This window comes from Stenella coeruleoalba (assembly GCF_951394435.1).
Source record: "Stenella coeruleoalba genome assembly, chromosome: 6".
Lineage (NCBI taxonomy): Eukaryota > Metazoa > Chordata > Mammalia > Artiodactyla > Delphinidae > Stenella > Stenella coeruleoalba.
Genome location: NC_137151.1, coordinates 75,215,130 through 75,232,062, shown reverse-complemented (window position 1 = coordinate 75,232,062; position 16,933 = coordinate 75,215,130).

The window sequence follows — 16,933 nt, the reverse complement described above, 5'->3', positions numbered from 1 at the left end:
TAGGTGTTCTGTAGGAGTTGTTCCACATGTAGATGTATTTCTGATGTGTTTGTGGGGAGGAAGGTGATCTCCACGTCTTACTCTTCTGCCATCTTGAAGCTCCTCTAAGGCATTATATCTTGATATTTAGGATCACATGCCAGTAGATTGTGATTAGTAAAACACAAAATTGTAGATTATTAAAAATAACCTACATAGATCAAATACATGATTGTTTAATGGGCATTTCCCTATGACTAACCTCTGAAGGCCCTGGGTGTAATATTACATCGCAAGTAGACATAAATCAAGAAGAAAGATGATACGGGGAGCAGAGGAGCCTGGTGTTTGTGTCTCTCTCACTCAAGTGAAGATAAAGTCCATGCAACTTCCAGTAAATTAATTGGTGTCTAGTTCTCAACCCCCTTACCCACCTCCATAAAATAAAAATGATGACGCATGCCAAGGATCACAGGAATGCCAGGATATGAAAAGATTACCTTTTCCAACTACACCCTAAATTCTCAAACAAAATACTCCATGTAAACTGTATTAAGATAACTTCATTTTCCACTGTCAATTTTATATTTATTTATAGTTACTCTATGGGGAAAACAGGTCTCTAGTAAATTGGCTGGAATGAACTAGCTGTAAGCTTACTGAAGACTATAGTGGGGAAATGGTCGTAGGAATGCAGATCACATTGTATACCTTAAGTTTACACAATGTCATTTGTCAATTACATCTCAATAAAGCTGGAGATAAAAGGAAAAATAAAATAAGAATGCAGAAGGAAATGCTAAAGGCAAATAAACCTCCAGGCCTACTATGTTTATATAATTCTAATGGTTTGAATGTAAAGAGTAATGTGATGGGAATCCCGTAAAAGAATAGAACATGGATGGATTATCAGAAAGAGGAATCTAACATTTCCAGGAGCACAATGTGTTAAATTGTGGTAATAGTGACAGTAATGATTAAAATGAAATCAAATCAAGTACTTAAATAAAATGTAAAGAAACAGTAAATCTTCAGGTAAAAGCATAACATCCTTGCAACGGCAGAATCTTTGGCCAAGATTTTCAAGAGAGTTTCTATTCTTATTCGTAGGTTTATAGACTACTTTTATAGTCATGACTAACTGCCACATACATCCACCAAATAATCTATCAACCCTTCATGAATTTATCTGTTTTTAGCTAACAGCACATGTCTTACTCCAGTGGGTACATATTTGGAAGCTCTACTAGAACTCTATGGATCATGTAAGATCAGCTCTCCTAAGGAAACAAAGGGTTATTAGCAGAAGATGGGAATGCTAGACAGTTAAATAAAAAAGTAGGTATCTTACTGGATTACTATGAGGCTTTAAATAAGACTACAAATGTAAAGTTCTTAGCACAGTACCTGGTACATAATAAGTGGTCACTAAATGTTAGTTATTAAAGTGGGGACTCTCTCTCCCTCTCCAGATATTCTTACTTTTGCCTGTGAAGTATGATTGACTGCCTTTTAGGTTCAGAAATATTGAGAAGCCATCTTCCTCTCTCAGTCTCTCTCTTCCTTTCCCTTCCCTCCCCACTCCCCACCATTAGATAGGAAGAGTGACTTATCTTATTGGTAAGGTTTAGAAAACCAATAAGCAAGAATGACTCTGCTTTCCCAAGGTTCCCCTTTTGCAATAGCCTGTCGCCAGGAAGGAGAAATATATTCTTTCCCTGCTCTACAGGAAGCACAGTGAGATCACAGCCCATGGCTTGCCTTCTAGAAGTCAAACTAGAAGCCTACCTCTTCCTTTGGAATATAAGGCATGTTGATTACCCATGCATCTAGCCAAATGTCTACTTTTAGTCTCTTCTAAAATGGCCACCACAAATATGTAATGAGGGCAAGTCTCAAGAAATGTGATTGTGGTGGCAAGTCTACAGTCCAGCTTTACCAGAAAAAAAAATCAAACTAGTATCATGCTTCTATATATGAATCGTGCATATTGTTTTTACTGAATCCAAACTCAGAGGGAGAAAAGTGGGATTAATCATCATGTGTTTGACAGACATCTTCAAATCAGCAGCTTTAGCTGTTGCTATTGTTATTGATATATGGCACAGCATTAAACAAGAAAGAGATTTACAGTGGCTACTCAACGTAATTTTAGGTTTAGTCATAGTCTTCATATCATCCATAATGCTTTACTAGAAGCTGTCTGATAGACACAGCACCGTGTAGCCAAGGGGATGGGACTAAGACCTATTAAACATAACAGCTGAAATTTGGTAGATTATAGCTTACTAACCTTAAATTTTTGTGATATGAGGAAATTTACTAACCAAAGAATACCTATATAAACAACTAAGCAAACCAAACTTTGGGACCTTGGGATTCCCAATTTGGAAAAAAATGGTTAGGCATAACCTGTATATAAGAATGATATCAAAGTATCTTAACATGGGGTTAAATAAATCTCAGGATTAATTAAGCCTGAACATATACTTATAGGCATACACTTCTTTGGACAAGAAAGCCAAGAAGAAAGGACAGGAGTAAAAGTCAGAGAGGATCAGAAAGCAATAAAGCACGGGAGAAAGAGACTTTGCCTTCAAAGGAAAAGCAGTGTTAAATCTCTCGGTATCTCTTTAGTAAAATGTAAGAGGTTCAAATTAATGCTCTTAATCATTGTTTTAATACTCTTAAGCTTAAACTACAATTATCTCTTATTTCATTAAGTCCTATAGAATTTCAAAAAATTTATATATTTTTTAAAAATTAAATATTGTTATAAAGGTTACCTTCCCTAGAAAAATTCATCAGACTGTAGCAGGAAATCTGAATCCACAAGAAAAACAACAACAAAAAAACAAGTCTTCACTACCACCAAGATAAAAAATATCCTATTTTTACTGCTCCATTAAAACTATTGAAAATTTGGAATTTCTAGAATTGAAAATCACTAAGAGAATGCTACACATTGACTATGGAATTCTACATTCAAATATAATTTAGAATACTTTTTAATATGCCAATCCTATAACACCAAAGTGATATTTATATACAAGCAAAAATAGTTTGAATTTGCACAGGTAGTATTGACTACTCTTGAATGATGTATGAATAACAGATATAAGAATAATTATTAACAAAGAATAGTCAGGAGCACACACAAAATTCTTTTGATGAGCTGCCAAGAATGCACCAAAAATGAAAGTTCTTTCTTCTGATGTCATTGGTGAATGCCAGGGAATTCCATAACTTCCATTTTTACTTATGTGTAATATAGAGAGAGAAAGAGAAAAAAATGCTGAGATTTTTCTTTGCTTGGTGGGAGAACAAGGACTGCCTAAGAATTTGAACTAGGATATGTTAATGAAATATTATAATTTTGAATCTTATTTCAAGACCTTTGCAAAATTTTGAGTGTGATCGGAAGGAATATTCTTGAGAGTAAGGGAGATTCCATTAACACACAAAGGTCAAAGAAAGATATAATCATAAGGAATCCCCAAGGCAGAGATGGCAAGGAATGTAAGAACAGTGGTTTTAGGTTATTCTCTGTTGTCTGCTATGCTGTAGACTGCCACCATGATTTCAAATCTTCAATTAAAGTGTACTTTATGTAAGTGATGTATTAGTGAATACAGGAGGTACACAGACACTCGTCGGCAAAGTCAGGTAGAAGTCAGACAGTAGCTCTGAGAGGGATGTAAGGGGCAGGGGAAAAGAATTCAACATGAACTCACACAAAGGGGTGCCTGGGAGATAAAGAAAGACCTCCCCTGCCTATCCTTCATCTGGAACCTCCTAGCTGCCACTCAATGGCCAAACTTTCAAGTTCCTGATATGCTTGCGTACAAATATATGGCCCACTATTTTCAGATAGACCATTTAATTTTTCCATGCATCATTCATTTTGTTTTAAGTCACTTAAGGTTTTCAGTCACTGCTGTTCTTACTTCTCAACTTGAAATTAGTGTTAGTCTATCTTTATCAATTAAGTTTGTACAGAGTTATCAGTTAACCCCATAATGTTAACAGTACTTATGGGCTATACCTTTCCAATCAATAGATTTTAGAGTTTAGGATTAATAGGTGTTATCCATTCTCCTGGCTCTAAAGCAGATACAAACCTAAAGCAGATACCTCAACAAAAGTATACTTACACATTGAAACTACAATGTTTTCCCTACCAAAAGTGTGAACAGATAGGGTAGGTGGGTCCCAGTCTTACTTGCCCAGCCTAAAAAGAACTGTAAAAAATTTGAAGAACGATTGGCCTATGAGATATCTTCAAATTTGTGCTCTCAACTGAAAATAAAGGTATTATTTTTCTGAATGATCAAGAAGTCACAATAGGGCATGATTTTAGCCATCATATTCTAGCTGGGTCATTCATAATGTCAGGCAAATTTTATTTATAAGTTGAAAGACCAGAATTACAGTTGTCACTCTATTTGGAACAATAGGTCTATTGCCTGAACTCTTCTCTCTAAATTATCAATAGTTATAGATGCATATCAGGCCCAACTTAAGATTATCTTTCATGATCCCAATTGGAATGACAGGAGAATGCAATAAGAACCATTTACACCGTGCAATTGATGATCCTCATACAACTCCCATGTAAAATTACATTTCCCCTAGAGATAAACTGTTGAGTACTAAAGACAGTGATCTCTCATCGCAAAATTCCCTTTGTCCTTCAAACTACCTTCACATAGTTTCCTGGTAACCAAGGCACAAGATGAAAAAAGGTGGAAAATTCACCTAATTTCTCAAATCCATGTGTTTAATATTAACTAATAGAGAGTCTGTAATCCTGGCCTTATACTTCCCCCATTGATCAACCAGACACTGATATAGTGAAAAGGAGGTAAAATATATCTTCTTAATTTGTACTGTTTTCAGGTTAACATTTAGAGAATATGGTTACCATGATAATAAGCTAAGATAGTCAAAAGAGGTGGTGAAGAGTTTCAAATAATTAATTCATGTCCCTAAAATATGGATGCAGAATTTTAAAGGTTTCTATTCATAGACTGTAAGAGAAATATAACCTAGGATTACACTGGGGTATGTGTTTATGTGAGTAAAAACTTAGAAAGTACAATTATGAACAATTAATGAAAGGAAAGTAAGTTTAAACGTGTTGTTATCTTTCCTCACAAGGTAAAACAAAAGTATTCGATTATTACTATTATTCCCCTAGAGAAAGAAGCTAAAATAGAAGAATAATCCAGTGTTGGTAACCTCACCCTGGATAAGCAGTCCACTTCTCAAAGATAAGCCCCTGGGTGCTCATAATGGCAGAACAGGTGATTCACATCAGCGAACAGATTGTGTTGTGTTACTTCAGAAGATTATTACCTCTGGGAAAAAAAGAGTGGATGAGAAACTCTTGGTTTTCATAAGAAAATTTAGTTTCTATCCAAAAAAACAAACAACTTGATTTTAAAATGCACAGAAGACCTGATCAGACATTTTTCCAAAGAAGATATACATGAAAAGATGCTTAACATGGCAAATTGTCAGAGAAATGCAAATCAAAACCACAATGAGATATCCCTTCACATCTGTCAGAATGGCTATCATCAAAAAGTCCACAAATAACAAATGTTGGCAAGGATGTGGAGAAAAGGGAAACCTAGCATACTGTTGGTGAGAATGTAAACTGGAAAACAGTACGGAGGCGCTTCAAAAGACTAAAAATAGAACTACCATATGATCCAACAATTCAACTCCTGGGTATATATCCAAAAAAAAACCCAAAGCACTAATTCAAAAATATACATGCACCCCAATGTTCATAGCAGCAATATTTACAATAGTTGAGATATGGAAACAACCTAAGTATCCATCAACAGATGAATGGATAAAGAAGATGTGGAATATATTTATACAATGAAATATTACTCAGCCATAAAAAAGAACGAAATCCTGCCATTTGCAACAACATGGATGAACCTAGAGATTATCATACTAAGTGAAGTCAGACAGAGAAAGACAAAAACTCCGTTATCACTTATATGTGGAATCTAAAAAATAAAGCAAACAGATGAATATAATAAAACAGAAACAGACTCACAGACACAGAGCACAAGCTAGTGGTTACCAGTGGTGAGAGGGAAAAGGGAAGGGGCAAGGTAGGGGGAGGGGATTAAGAGGTACAAACTACTATATGTAAAAGAAATAAGCTACAAGGATATATTGTACAGCAGTGGGAATATAGCCAATAGTTTAAAATAACTTTAAATGGAGTATAATCTATAAAAATATTGAATCACTATATTGTACACCTGAAAGTAATGTAATATTGGAAATCATCTATAATTTTAAAAAAGAAAATTTAGTTTCTGGCTTATCAATAAAGGGAATTTAAAACATGGAGTTACCCTGGGCTTCCCTGGTGGTGCAGTGATTGAGAGTCCACCTGCCGATGCAGGGGACACGGGTTCGTGCCCCGGTCCGGGAAGATCCCACATGCCGCGGAGCAGCTGGGCCCGTGAGCCATGGCCGCTGAGCCTGCGCGTCCGGAGCCTGTGCTCCGCAACAGGAGAGGCCACAACAGTGAGAGGCCCGCGTACCGCAAAAACAACAACAACAACAACAAAAAACAAAACATGGAGTTACCCTGATAAGGGTATGCTTTCAAACCACTTCACTTGAAACGTATAATATTTTATGGCTTCTTGCCGATTACCTGATTATACACAGGTCAAGGGCTTCATTTTAAAAATCCTAATGTTTTCTGAGCAACCTCACCTTCTAAAGGTCCATGTTGTCATGTGTCAGGGGATAACAGTTACACACCCGCTTCACCAATTTCTTAACCTCACCCGTGCCTGCTGCTCTTTATTGTCCCAGCCAATGAATGTCCTGGTCAGTGTGCTGGTATCTCACACCCACAGATTTGCTGAATCCATCCAAATAGTTCTCCATCCTGGCCCCCCCGGGAGTTGTTCTAATTTGAACAACTTATCTGTCACTTTGATTTTCTGATTAATAATTCAATGACGAGAGTTAAAATTTTAAAGCAATTAATGAAGTTTTGACTGTTCAGCCTTCATTCTTAACCAATGACAAAACAAAGTGAGAGTAGTAAACACAGGAAATATTGAAGGCTTTGAGTGCTTGCAGGGTAGGACCTTAAAATATCCAATATGGTCAATCAGAAAAAGAAAAACTACTGTTAATGGTTGTGAGAAAATTAGAAAAGACTAAATCATATAAAAAATATTTTTTTTCCAAAATCTTCAGTTAGTTAAAAACTTACTGAGTTTCATGAGATTCCAATTCTGTCACATTCCTGGATATTTCCTGAATGTTTATAGTAATTTGGTTAATATTAAACTTTTGCCCTTCTAAGATTGCTAAAGAAAGATGGAAAGATGTTATTTCTTAGTTCTTGCTTGGGTTTAAGAGAGCTTTTTTTTAAAATAACTTTAAATCATTTCACAGAACTTCAATCCCATTTTGAAGGAAAAGAAATTGTTGTTGACAGAGCTTTAGAAATTAGGATTAAGATGCCAGTAACCTTGCTGTCAGGCAGTGGAGCAAGCAATAAAATAATGACATGTGAGCCTTATCGTGGACAAGGTCAGTCCCAGACCTCCCCACCAGAATCCGTTTAAAGAGCATTTCATTTATTGATTTGTTTGTTTGCTTGTATAAAAGTAAGAATGGGTCTCTTTCATTCTAAATGTGACTTAGAAATTACATAATTTTGGTCTCTTGACACTGCCCTTGACTTAATTAGTTAAGAAGAGATATCCTGAGCTATTACTACTACTACCAACTATTCAAGACATGGATTTGGCCCTGCTGATACTCCTGTTGTTTTGACTCAACAGGAATTCTAGAAATAACTCTCTCATACATGTTAGGTGTCGATTATGGGCAATCATAAATTTTAACTTCTTTATATCTTCTCTGAAAATATCCTCCTGAAATATCTAGATCCAATTCATTTTTTGTCATCCAGAAATGTTATTTTCCAAAGATTGTTTCCTTTCATTTTTGTCAGCAAGAATTGCTTTGGTGTCCCCACCTTACGTTTTAAAATGTTGCTTACCTTCCGTACATAGTGTGCTTGCTTCAGGTCTAAAGAACCATTCCTTTTATTTGTAGCGAGAAGGCTTAATATGAAATCTATCTTCCTAACCAACTGTAAGTGAACAATACATTACTGTTGACTATCGGTACATTGTTGTATAGCAGACTCTAGAGCTTATTTGTCCTGCTTAACTGAATCTTTATGCCTGTTGCTTAGGAACTCCCTATTCAATAAATATTGATGTCAAGCACCTGCAAAAATTCTAACTACAATTGTGTTGATCAAATCCAAATCCCCATATTTTCTTATCACATTCTTAAGATTATTCATCTTACACGTATTTTTCCTAAATATTTATCTAATATCCAAATTCTAACCAAAGTTTTAGAATTTAATATGGGTATCACCTCAGAATGGCCTTATTTTTGTAGTACTTTTATTCTATTAATTTAAGGTAACTCTCTGTATTGTTTCTTACAACAGTGTGCAAATCAACAATTATCTCAAAATTTTAAAATATGTCTAAAGTGCTCTCCTAATCTCCCTCTGCATTTCTCTGGAAGTTGGCAGACAGGGAGAAAATCTACCTCAGAAGTTGTCTCAAGTCCAATTTTCTCCAGGATAAAGCTCTGTCCTCGATTTTCTCTTGTATTTTGGCTCAGGATTCTTGAATTCTACCCTCAGCTTTGCCAAAACATGAATAATCTAAGCCAGGTCACCTTCCTTCTTTGGGCCTCAGTTTTCTCACATAAATGAGGAATTGAGCTAGATAACTTTTAAGTTTCTTTCTAACTCTAAAGTTCTCTGATTACACTGAACTAGGGCTAAATATCTTTTAATCAAATTATAGTAACTCTGACACATTATCAAAAGTGAGTCCTTAAGTAGGATATCTAACAACAAGGTCAATACCAAGGACTCCTCGGGCTTTCATCTCTTGATCAGCAATGGAAAGCTTTGGAGTAGAAAGAAAGAGCACTTCAGGAGTCCTTGAAGAATTCAGTTTCCAGTAGTCAGCTGCTCTTTGCATACTCCTCCCATTGTATAACAACCTACATGACCCTCGACTCAACATTAATATTTTTCCAATGTTCATATCAACACTACATCTTGACGTAAAAATTTTGAACCAGGACTCCCTAAGAGGGAGCCCTGTAATGACTGTCTTTACCTTGTCCTCTTTCCCCCCAAATATTCCTCATAATGAAATACAATTTGAATTAGTCATTCTTTTTTTTTTTTTTTTTTTTTTTTTGCGGTACGCGGGCCTCTCACTGTTGTGGTCTCTCCCGTTGCGGAGCACAGGCTCCGGATGCTCAGGCTCAGTGGCCATGGCTCACGGGCCCAGCCGGTCCGCGGCATGTGGGATCCTCCCGGACCGGGGCACGAACCCGCGTCCCCTGCATTGGCAAGCAGACTCTCAACCACTGCGCCACCAGGGAAGCCCTGAATTAGTCATTCTTAATGTCAATACAGGGTAAAAACAAATTCAAACTCAGTTGTGAAAATGCATTCATGCAGTTACTCTGTTTTGCTCTCAGTTTGTCTTGAAGATTAAATAAACCAAGGACCAGGTGAAAAACATTACGAAATATTCTTTAAAAACCTTGTTACAGAGATTGTCTTATATTGTTTGGGGTCCTCTGCAAAAGGATTTATGCAGATTCAGCATGGATGGGGATATATCCTTTGAGAATTTAGAATCAGGAAAAAGCTTATTTCTCCTAAAGAATTTATGCATTTATTTTGTCACATAATTAGGATTTATATCTTATAATGTTTTCCTCATAGTCAGTGCAGCCTAAAAGCTTAGATCTTAATTTAAAGCTCAAACTTAGTACTCTTAGATTAGTAGTATTAAAACAGTTCTTAGTATACATTCAGAATATCTCAAAAGTCACACTAAGAATAAAGATTTCTGGGTCTACACCAAGAGATTCTGAGTAACCCGGTCTGGGATAAGGGCCTCAAATCTGCCTATCTAATGACAATCCAAAATAATTATGATGCAAATAGCCCACAGACCTCACACTGAGAAATATTAGCTCAGATAGTTTTAAATTGTCTCACCTGTTTTTGATACTTCAGATGTATCTATTTTTATAGCAGTAGCTTTATTATATAATTATTTTATTATAGATTATCTTAATTATTTTCTAGACTAAGTAGAATAAAACTAATTATTTGTGCATCTCTGCATAAATACAAACATATATAGATGGTAATTAACTTGTAACCAATAGGGAAAACATGGGTAAACATCTTTGTATCCTAAGCAAGTCTTACTACTGCTTAAACAAAATTATAAAGACAAAAAAAAAGAATGAATTTGATTGCGTCCAAATTAACGAAGCTTATATGATGAAGGATATCAGACACAAAGTTAATAGACAATTTGACAGAATGGGAGAATATACTTATAATTTCTGAAGCATCTAAGAATTACACGAGGATATGCTATACACACAAACATATCCTAGAATCCTACAATCTACCCAGAACCTATATAAATCAATAGGAAAAAAATAGCAACCCCAGTAGAAAAATGGACAAAGAATATGAATAAGCAATGTAAAGAAAAAATATAAAATGTAACAGCATTTAATGAGATGCTTAGTTTCACTGGTTATCAGAGAAATGCAAATTAATACAAAAATAAGATATCCCCTTACCTTTAATAAACTGGTAAACATTAGGAAGCCAGGCACTGCCATGAACTGCCAGGGATATGATGACTTAAGAATGCAGCTATTCGGAGAGCGACCTGGCTGTCAAAGAAGACTGACAGCCCTTCTCTTGCCATAAGGCTTGCCAGGTAGGAAATATACATCCATCATTATGTTCACCAAACCACCAGGAGGCCAAATTAAATCTCTGCTTTCTCTTTAAATCACTTCTCTTTTGATTTGAAGGAAGGCAGAAACAGTGTAAGAGAGTGAGAATCTCAGGACACCAATAGCCCTCTGGGGAAGTCCTGCTTCAAAATCCAACCCTTGACCCATTTGTAGCCTCAATGCCAGGGAAGGGTTACTACGAGTCACACAGCCATCGTCATGCAGTCTCCCACCAACTCCCTTGAAAATCCTGCATCATGGACTCATACCTCTAGGAATGTGGCATCTGTTGACTCAGTGATTCAATCAAATTTACCATTTTATTAACTATTGCAAGTGCTTATATAGGTCCAGTTGAACAAGCAGATATAACCAAGTAAAAAGATTTGTGTGAATTTCTAACTCAGAAGAAGAAGAGATTCATGTTACCAGAGTAGATTAATTTTTATATCACACCTGGCACCTGAATATCTTTAGGGTCCTTTCTAGTTCTAAAAGTACAAGATTCTAGGTAGACTACGATCCAGTTACCTAAAACCTACTCAAATGTGACCACTGAACTTAAGAGAAAGATAAAGCATGTGTCAATTTTTTTAATCATTATAGTTACTCTTCTGACAGTACAGTTTAAAAATAATTATGCTTACAATTTTAACTGATTTTTAAATTAAACTTATGAATAAGGCATAATAATTTCACTTATGGATGTACCCTTCAAACTGAGGAAAAGTGTTATATTTCAAGTTTTTATGTAAAACAGAACATTTCTCCAAAGAAATTAGGTTCTTTTAATTTCAGAAAATTGGGTCAATTTCTGTATCTTACCAGTATACTATTCGAGGCTCACAGAGCAGTGTCTCAAAGTGTGGGCAAAACCACAGGTCTCAGAATCACCTGAGTTATATTTGAAATATGCAAATTCCTAAGCCCTATCCCAGATCTATGCAAGTAGAATGTCTGGGGACAGAACTCCAGGATTTTGCGTTTTGAAAGCTCCCCAGTATTCTTAAGGAATAAACTCACAAGCTAATGTACTTAAGCGCTCAAATCAAAATGGGAAAACCACTGTTTTGGAATCCGCATTTGTGAAAAATTTGTTTTCTCATATGCACTAAATAGGATCTCTTCTCTAAACATATAACTTTGCTTCTACAGAAAATCAGCTTGGTTTAATTATTAGGGCTATGCATTAGAACTCAACACATGTTTTATCTCCTGTGCCAGCATTTCTCCCTCTGAATGCTATCAGTAAATTATTTAAATTCACTGTGATATATAGGATATACAGCAATTCCTTTCTCCTGCCTCAGAGGCATAGTGTGAGGTTAATTAAATAACAGCTGCAAAATACTTTTGGCTCCTTAGAGAAAGACATATAAGACATTATACTATATATGTAGCATTTTTTCCCCTCTCCTATGAAAATAGCGTTAATTGTTCTTGAGAACTCAGCCCATGGCAGAGAAAACAACCATGGCATGGCTTTCGTAAGTATTAAATTCACAAGGGCAAATTTTTGTCACAGTGGGTATCAGACCCAGTGAATGCTATGCTTCTGTTCTTTGCACAAAGACCACTGCCATCTTGTGGGAAACAGTCATCATCCTTACCTTGGGCTTCTATCTCATTTGTGTGAAACGGTGACAAGATAATTTGGGTTTTCTGCTATCGAGGATTTGTGACATACATAGTCTTCGTCATCCTGAGGCCTGTTATCTGTGGCACTGGAGGGCTATGTGAGACCACCCTGAAGGTCAGGTGGTGTTAATGGAAAAAAGAGCTTTATAAACAAGACATCTCCCTGGGGTTTTGAAACTATACTTATCCTTCAAATGGGGCTTGCCACATAAACCTGCTTTTGTGTTCCATTACAGTCTGGAATTAGAGCTAAAAAAAGAGAAAAAAAAAATCATCACTGGTGATCATTAAATCCAATGATGATTGCTCTGGGAAAAATATGTCAGTCTGTAAATGTTGTTTGTATTCATTTATCAAAAGAAGAACAGGGATTGCTTACAGAAAATAAGTCCACCAAACAGCCTTGAAGTCTATCAAGTTTGATAAATAATTGTCATATTTTGACAAACATGATGGATTTTTAAATCCACCCTATAAAAATAGGTTTTCATGGAAGGAAGATTCCTTTCTAGCTTTTCTCATGTTTGTTGAAAGGCTTGGAAGTATATCTAGAGAAAACATAGCAAATGTCTTTCATTTATTCCAGAGAAAACTTTGCCTTAAGAAATAATACTACATGGAAAAAAACCATAGCCTTTCTGGTCAGAAATATTGCCTTTTACTTCTATAAAGCAGGAATTCCTTGAGAAATACATGGTTTTTTATTTGCATTTTTAAATTTAGGTGGCTGTGTCAGCCTTAGGCGAAAAATTAGATGAAATTTGTCTTTTCCTACTTCTAAACTTTTACTCCACTCCCACTTCAAATACCTTCTCTCAGCTAGGTGTTTTCTCCCTTCTCTCCTGAGGCCCTAGCTTCTCCAGTAATCAGACAACTGAAATTTAAATCAATATACACTACAATGTTAGAGACAAAGTAAGTTGCTCCACTGAGGAACAGGTACATCTTTGGAGAATTACAAGTCACTGCTTAATCCAAAAGGTAGAATATCAAAAGACCGATTCAAGGAAACTGGGCAGGGGAGACAGTTGGTGAATTTTTTTCTAGAACCCAAGGTTTCATTATATGGGCAGCCATCTATTCAGCTTATTGATTTTTAAAAGTTCAAAAAACACTTGGACAAGAGTAATATATTAAGTCCTTCAAATAAAATGGTGTCTTCTTACTCCAGTCTCAAATCTTAGTACAGTTGTTTCATCCAAAAGAAATAAAAGTCAGATGACCCAAAGTACCAAAGAATAATATATGAGTTTACTGAACTGTCTTGAAGAGGCGGCAAAAGAGGGAACAGGAATACGACACGTAATACAAAGAAATTTTTTCTATAATCTTTTTTGGATAGATTTTTCTCTTAACTCCCATGGACTGAAGCAATCAATCCCCTGAATTTTCTATCTTTGTGTTTCCAAAAGCACCCCCAGCCTTCTGTTCCATTATTGACCTCCAAGAGCAGCATTTTCTGATGTGAGCAGAATTCTTTATGCTTCATTTCTACCCAGCATCCTAGTCGGTACATCAAAGGCCCAGGAACTTGGCAATGACAACAAAGAATTCAAGCTTAAAGGGTAGAGACAGGTTCAAAGACTATGAGCATGTATCCTGCAATAATTTTGCTCCTTTAGCTAAGAGTAATATCACATTTACCAAAAAGAAGAAGAGTCTCTGTTTGAGTACCATTTTGTCCCAATCACGGCTGGTCTGCATTCAGCTGTCCGAAGGGTCCCAAGTGTACAAATAACTAGTGCATGGAAGACACTGTGCTCCGGTCACTGTGTTCATAGTGACCTAATGCACATGCTCGTCCTGGAGCACCATTTCCCATGCTGTTGGCCTGGACAACTCCCACTCACGCTTGAAGACCCTTCTGTTAACTCACACACTGAAGTGGGTTCTCTGGCAGAGGTTGCTGGTTACCCTCTCCCTAACCATGATTTGCTTGTTCCTAATAGCAATAACACTCTCAATTTTTAGCTGAAGGCATGGCCACCCCCAAGAAAGAATATATTTCCATTTTTCACTTATCTTTCAGTTAAATATGACCATAAAACTAATTTCTGGCCAGTGATAGGTGAGCTGAAAGGATGTGTTTATCATCTGAGCTGTGCCCTTAAGAGAATTCTCAGTGGCTGCAACTCCCCACTTTCCCTTTCCTGATGGCCGGCGTGGACCATCGTGGACCATGCAGATGAAGCAACACACTGGAAATGGCAAAACAACCAGATAGAAGGAAGCTAGAGCTTTGGTACTATGGAACCACCACACCAGCCCTGCAATTTTGTACCCAGAATGTCAGGTATGAGAAAAACTATTTCATTCATTTTGGGTCTCAGTATACAAACTCAGGAGCCCTCTGTCATTTCCAATAGCACCCTGTGAAAGCGTCTCTTGAGACACTGATTTCTCTGCTTTAAATAACTGGTGTTTTTTTTACCTATAGACTGTAATCCTTGGGCAGGCAGGATCTCTTGTTAATACCTGTATTCCAGTGTGAAGTACACTGTATGTTTACAATAACTATTTGCTGGCTGGGTAAATGGATGGATGGATAGATGGATGCATGCATGCATGAATAAATGAATGAAATAGACAACTGACCATGTGATCAGCTTGAATTCACTCAGAGTCAGATATTTTTACCTGATTACTTAATGGACTTTTCCAACTTGGGATTTGGGGCATAAATTTAAATTGTAATAGAAAAGAAAATACACTTTGAGAGAAAAAATGCTTTAGAGGGTAAAATATGCAGTAATTTTCTAAAATGATTGATATGAGCATGCACATAATTAATGACAACACGTATCTCTCAGGTGGGATGCTCTTCTAATCAACAGTCTCTCTTCACACAAAGTCCAAGTACCAGTACTGGTTCTGTTTTTATCTTTCTTACTTTTATCATGGTGGTCTTCTACTGAGAGAGGTAAAAGCTCTAAATACAACAAGCTGTAAATTCTATCTGTACTTCTGTAAATCCAGTTTCTAATGGACAAGGCCTCCAGACTCAACCGTTGCTAATACTGCCCTGTTATCATTCATCTGTCTCCATGTTCATGCAGTATTCTGCACTGCTGTATGAGAGAAACTTCCTGACCAGTCACAAAACCAAACTCTTCATTTATCCATGACAATTTGCACTTGGTACAGAGTATTCATCTGGGCAGAGAGGACTGTTCACCCATTCTTTACTCACTCTAAGTCTCTTCTGTTGCTCTCTGCAGACACTTCTACAGACTGCAGTTTAACTATTCCAGGAAGTCGCCTTCCAATCTCAAGATGGCACTTGTCTCCACTGCATGACTGGCCATATTCTTCTGAACTTTGGGACCACCAGGAGCTATACCTCCCACTCTAGCTTCACAGTTTGCTGGTCTGTTCATGCTTTTGAATCTGTTTTTCCCTTTGGGGTTTTTCTTGACCTTCAGTTTCCACAGGTCTCTCTGTTCTTTCTCCTTTGGGCAAGTTGGATGTTATTTAGCCTGCCCAAGGAATCCAGACATAAAACATAGCAGTCAAGGGAAGTACTTCCGGGAGTATTTCTTCTACTCCCTTTCCCTTCCCAGTTTCCACCTTTCCCAAGATACACACTCAAATATCCACACACACACACACACGCAAACATGCACACACACCTTCTCTTCATGACCTTTCCCTGTCCTCCTTTCACAATTGCTCCTTCCACAACTACTATGGGACAAGGGTCGAGTGTTCCTGCTTATTTTGCAAAAGCTGCAGCTGGCATTCAAACTGCTGCTGTACTTGCAGAAAAATCATTTTCAATATTTGTTCTTCTTTAACTCTTTCACAATCCACTTCATGTGGTTTTTACTCTAATGATTAAACAAGACCTATAAAACATGATCCTGTCCTTCAGAGGTTTTACTCTAAGAACCACAACAAAAGCAAAAAGTCCTATGTCCACGTAGTTTTTTTAAATGGCATGCTTATGTTTATCTATCTACAACATAACAGTGTGCTATGCATTTTAACTTATTTCACTCAGCTGTCTTGGGAGTTTGAAGCCAAAGCCCTGGCAATATTAATAGGGGATCTGAATAAGTTATTTTGTTTTCTGTCTTAAAAAGATAATCCATTTCAGATATGGCTTCTTTTATATACAAATTCACAACTCTCTGTGGCTAGGCAGTGCTTATTTTACCATCTGATGAACTGCTTTGCATTTTTGCATTAGTGCCAGTAGAGTTTACTTTAATTATGTGCCTATAATGTACAGGATCAGCTATGAAAATACCTTATCCCCTCATAGAGAAACACTAGGAAAACCAGACACCAAAATGTACTCATTTTTTCCTCAGCTACCCCAGATATTACCAGTGCCAAATTCTGATAACTCAGCTTTTTCTTATTGCCTTTTATACTGTAATTTGTCAAGCTTAAAGCTTTCTTGTTCCATTGTCTATTAGCTCAGTTCAAATACTAC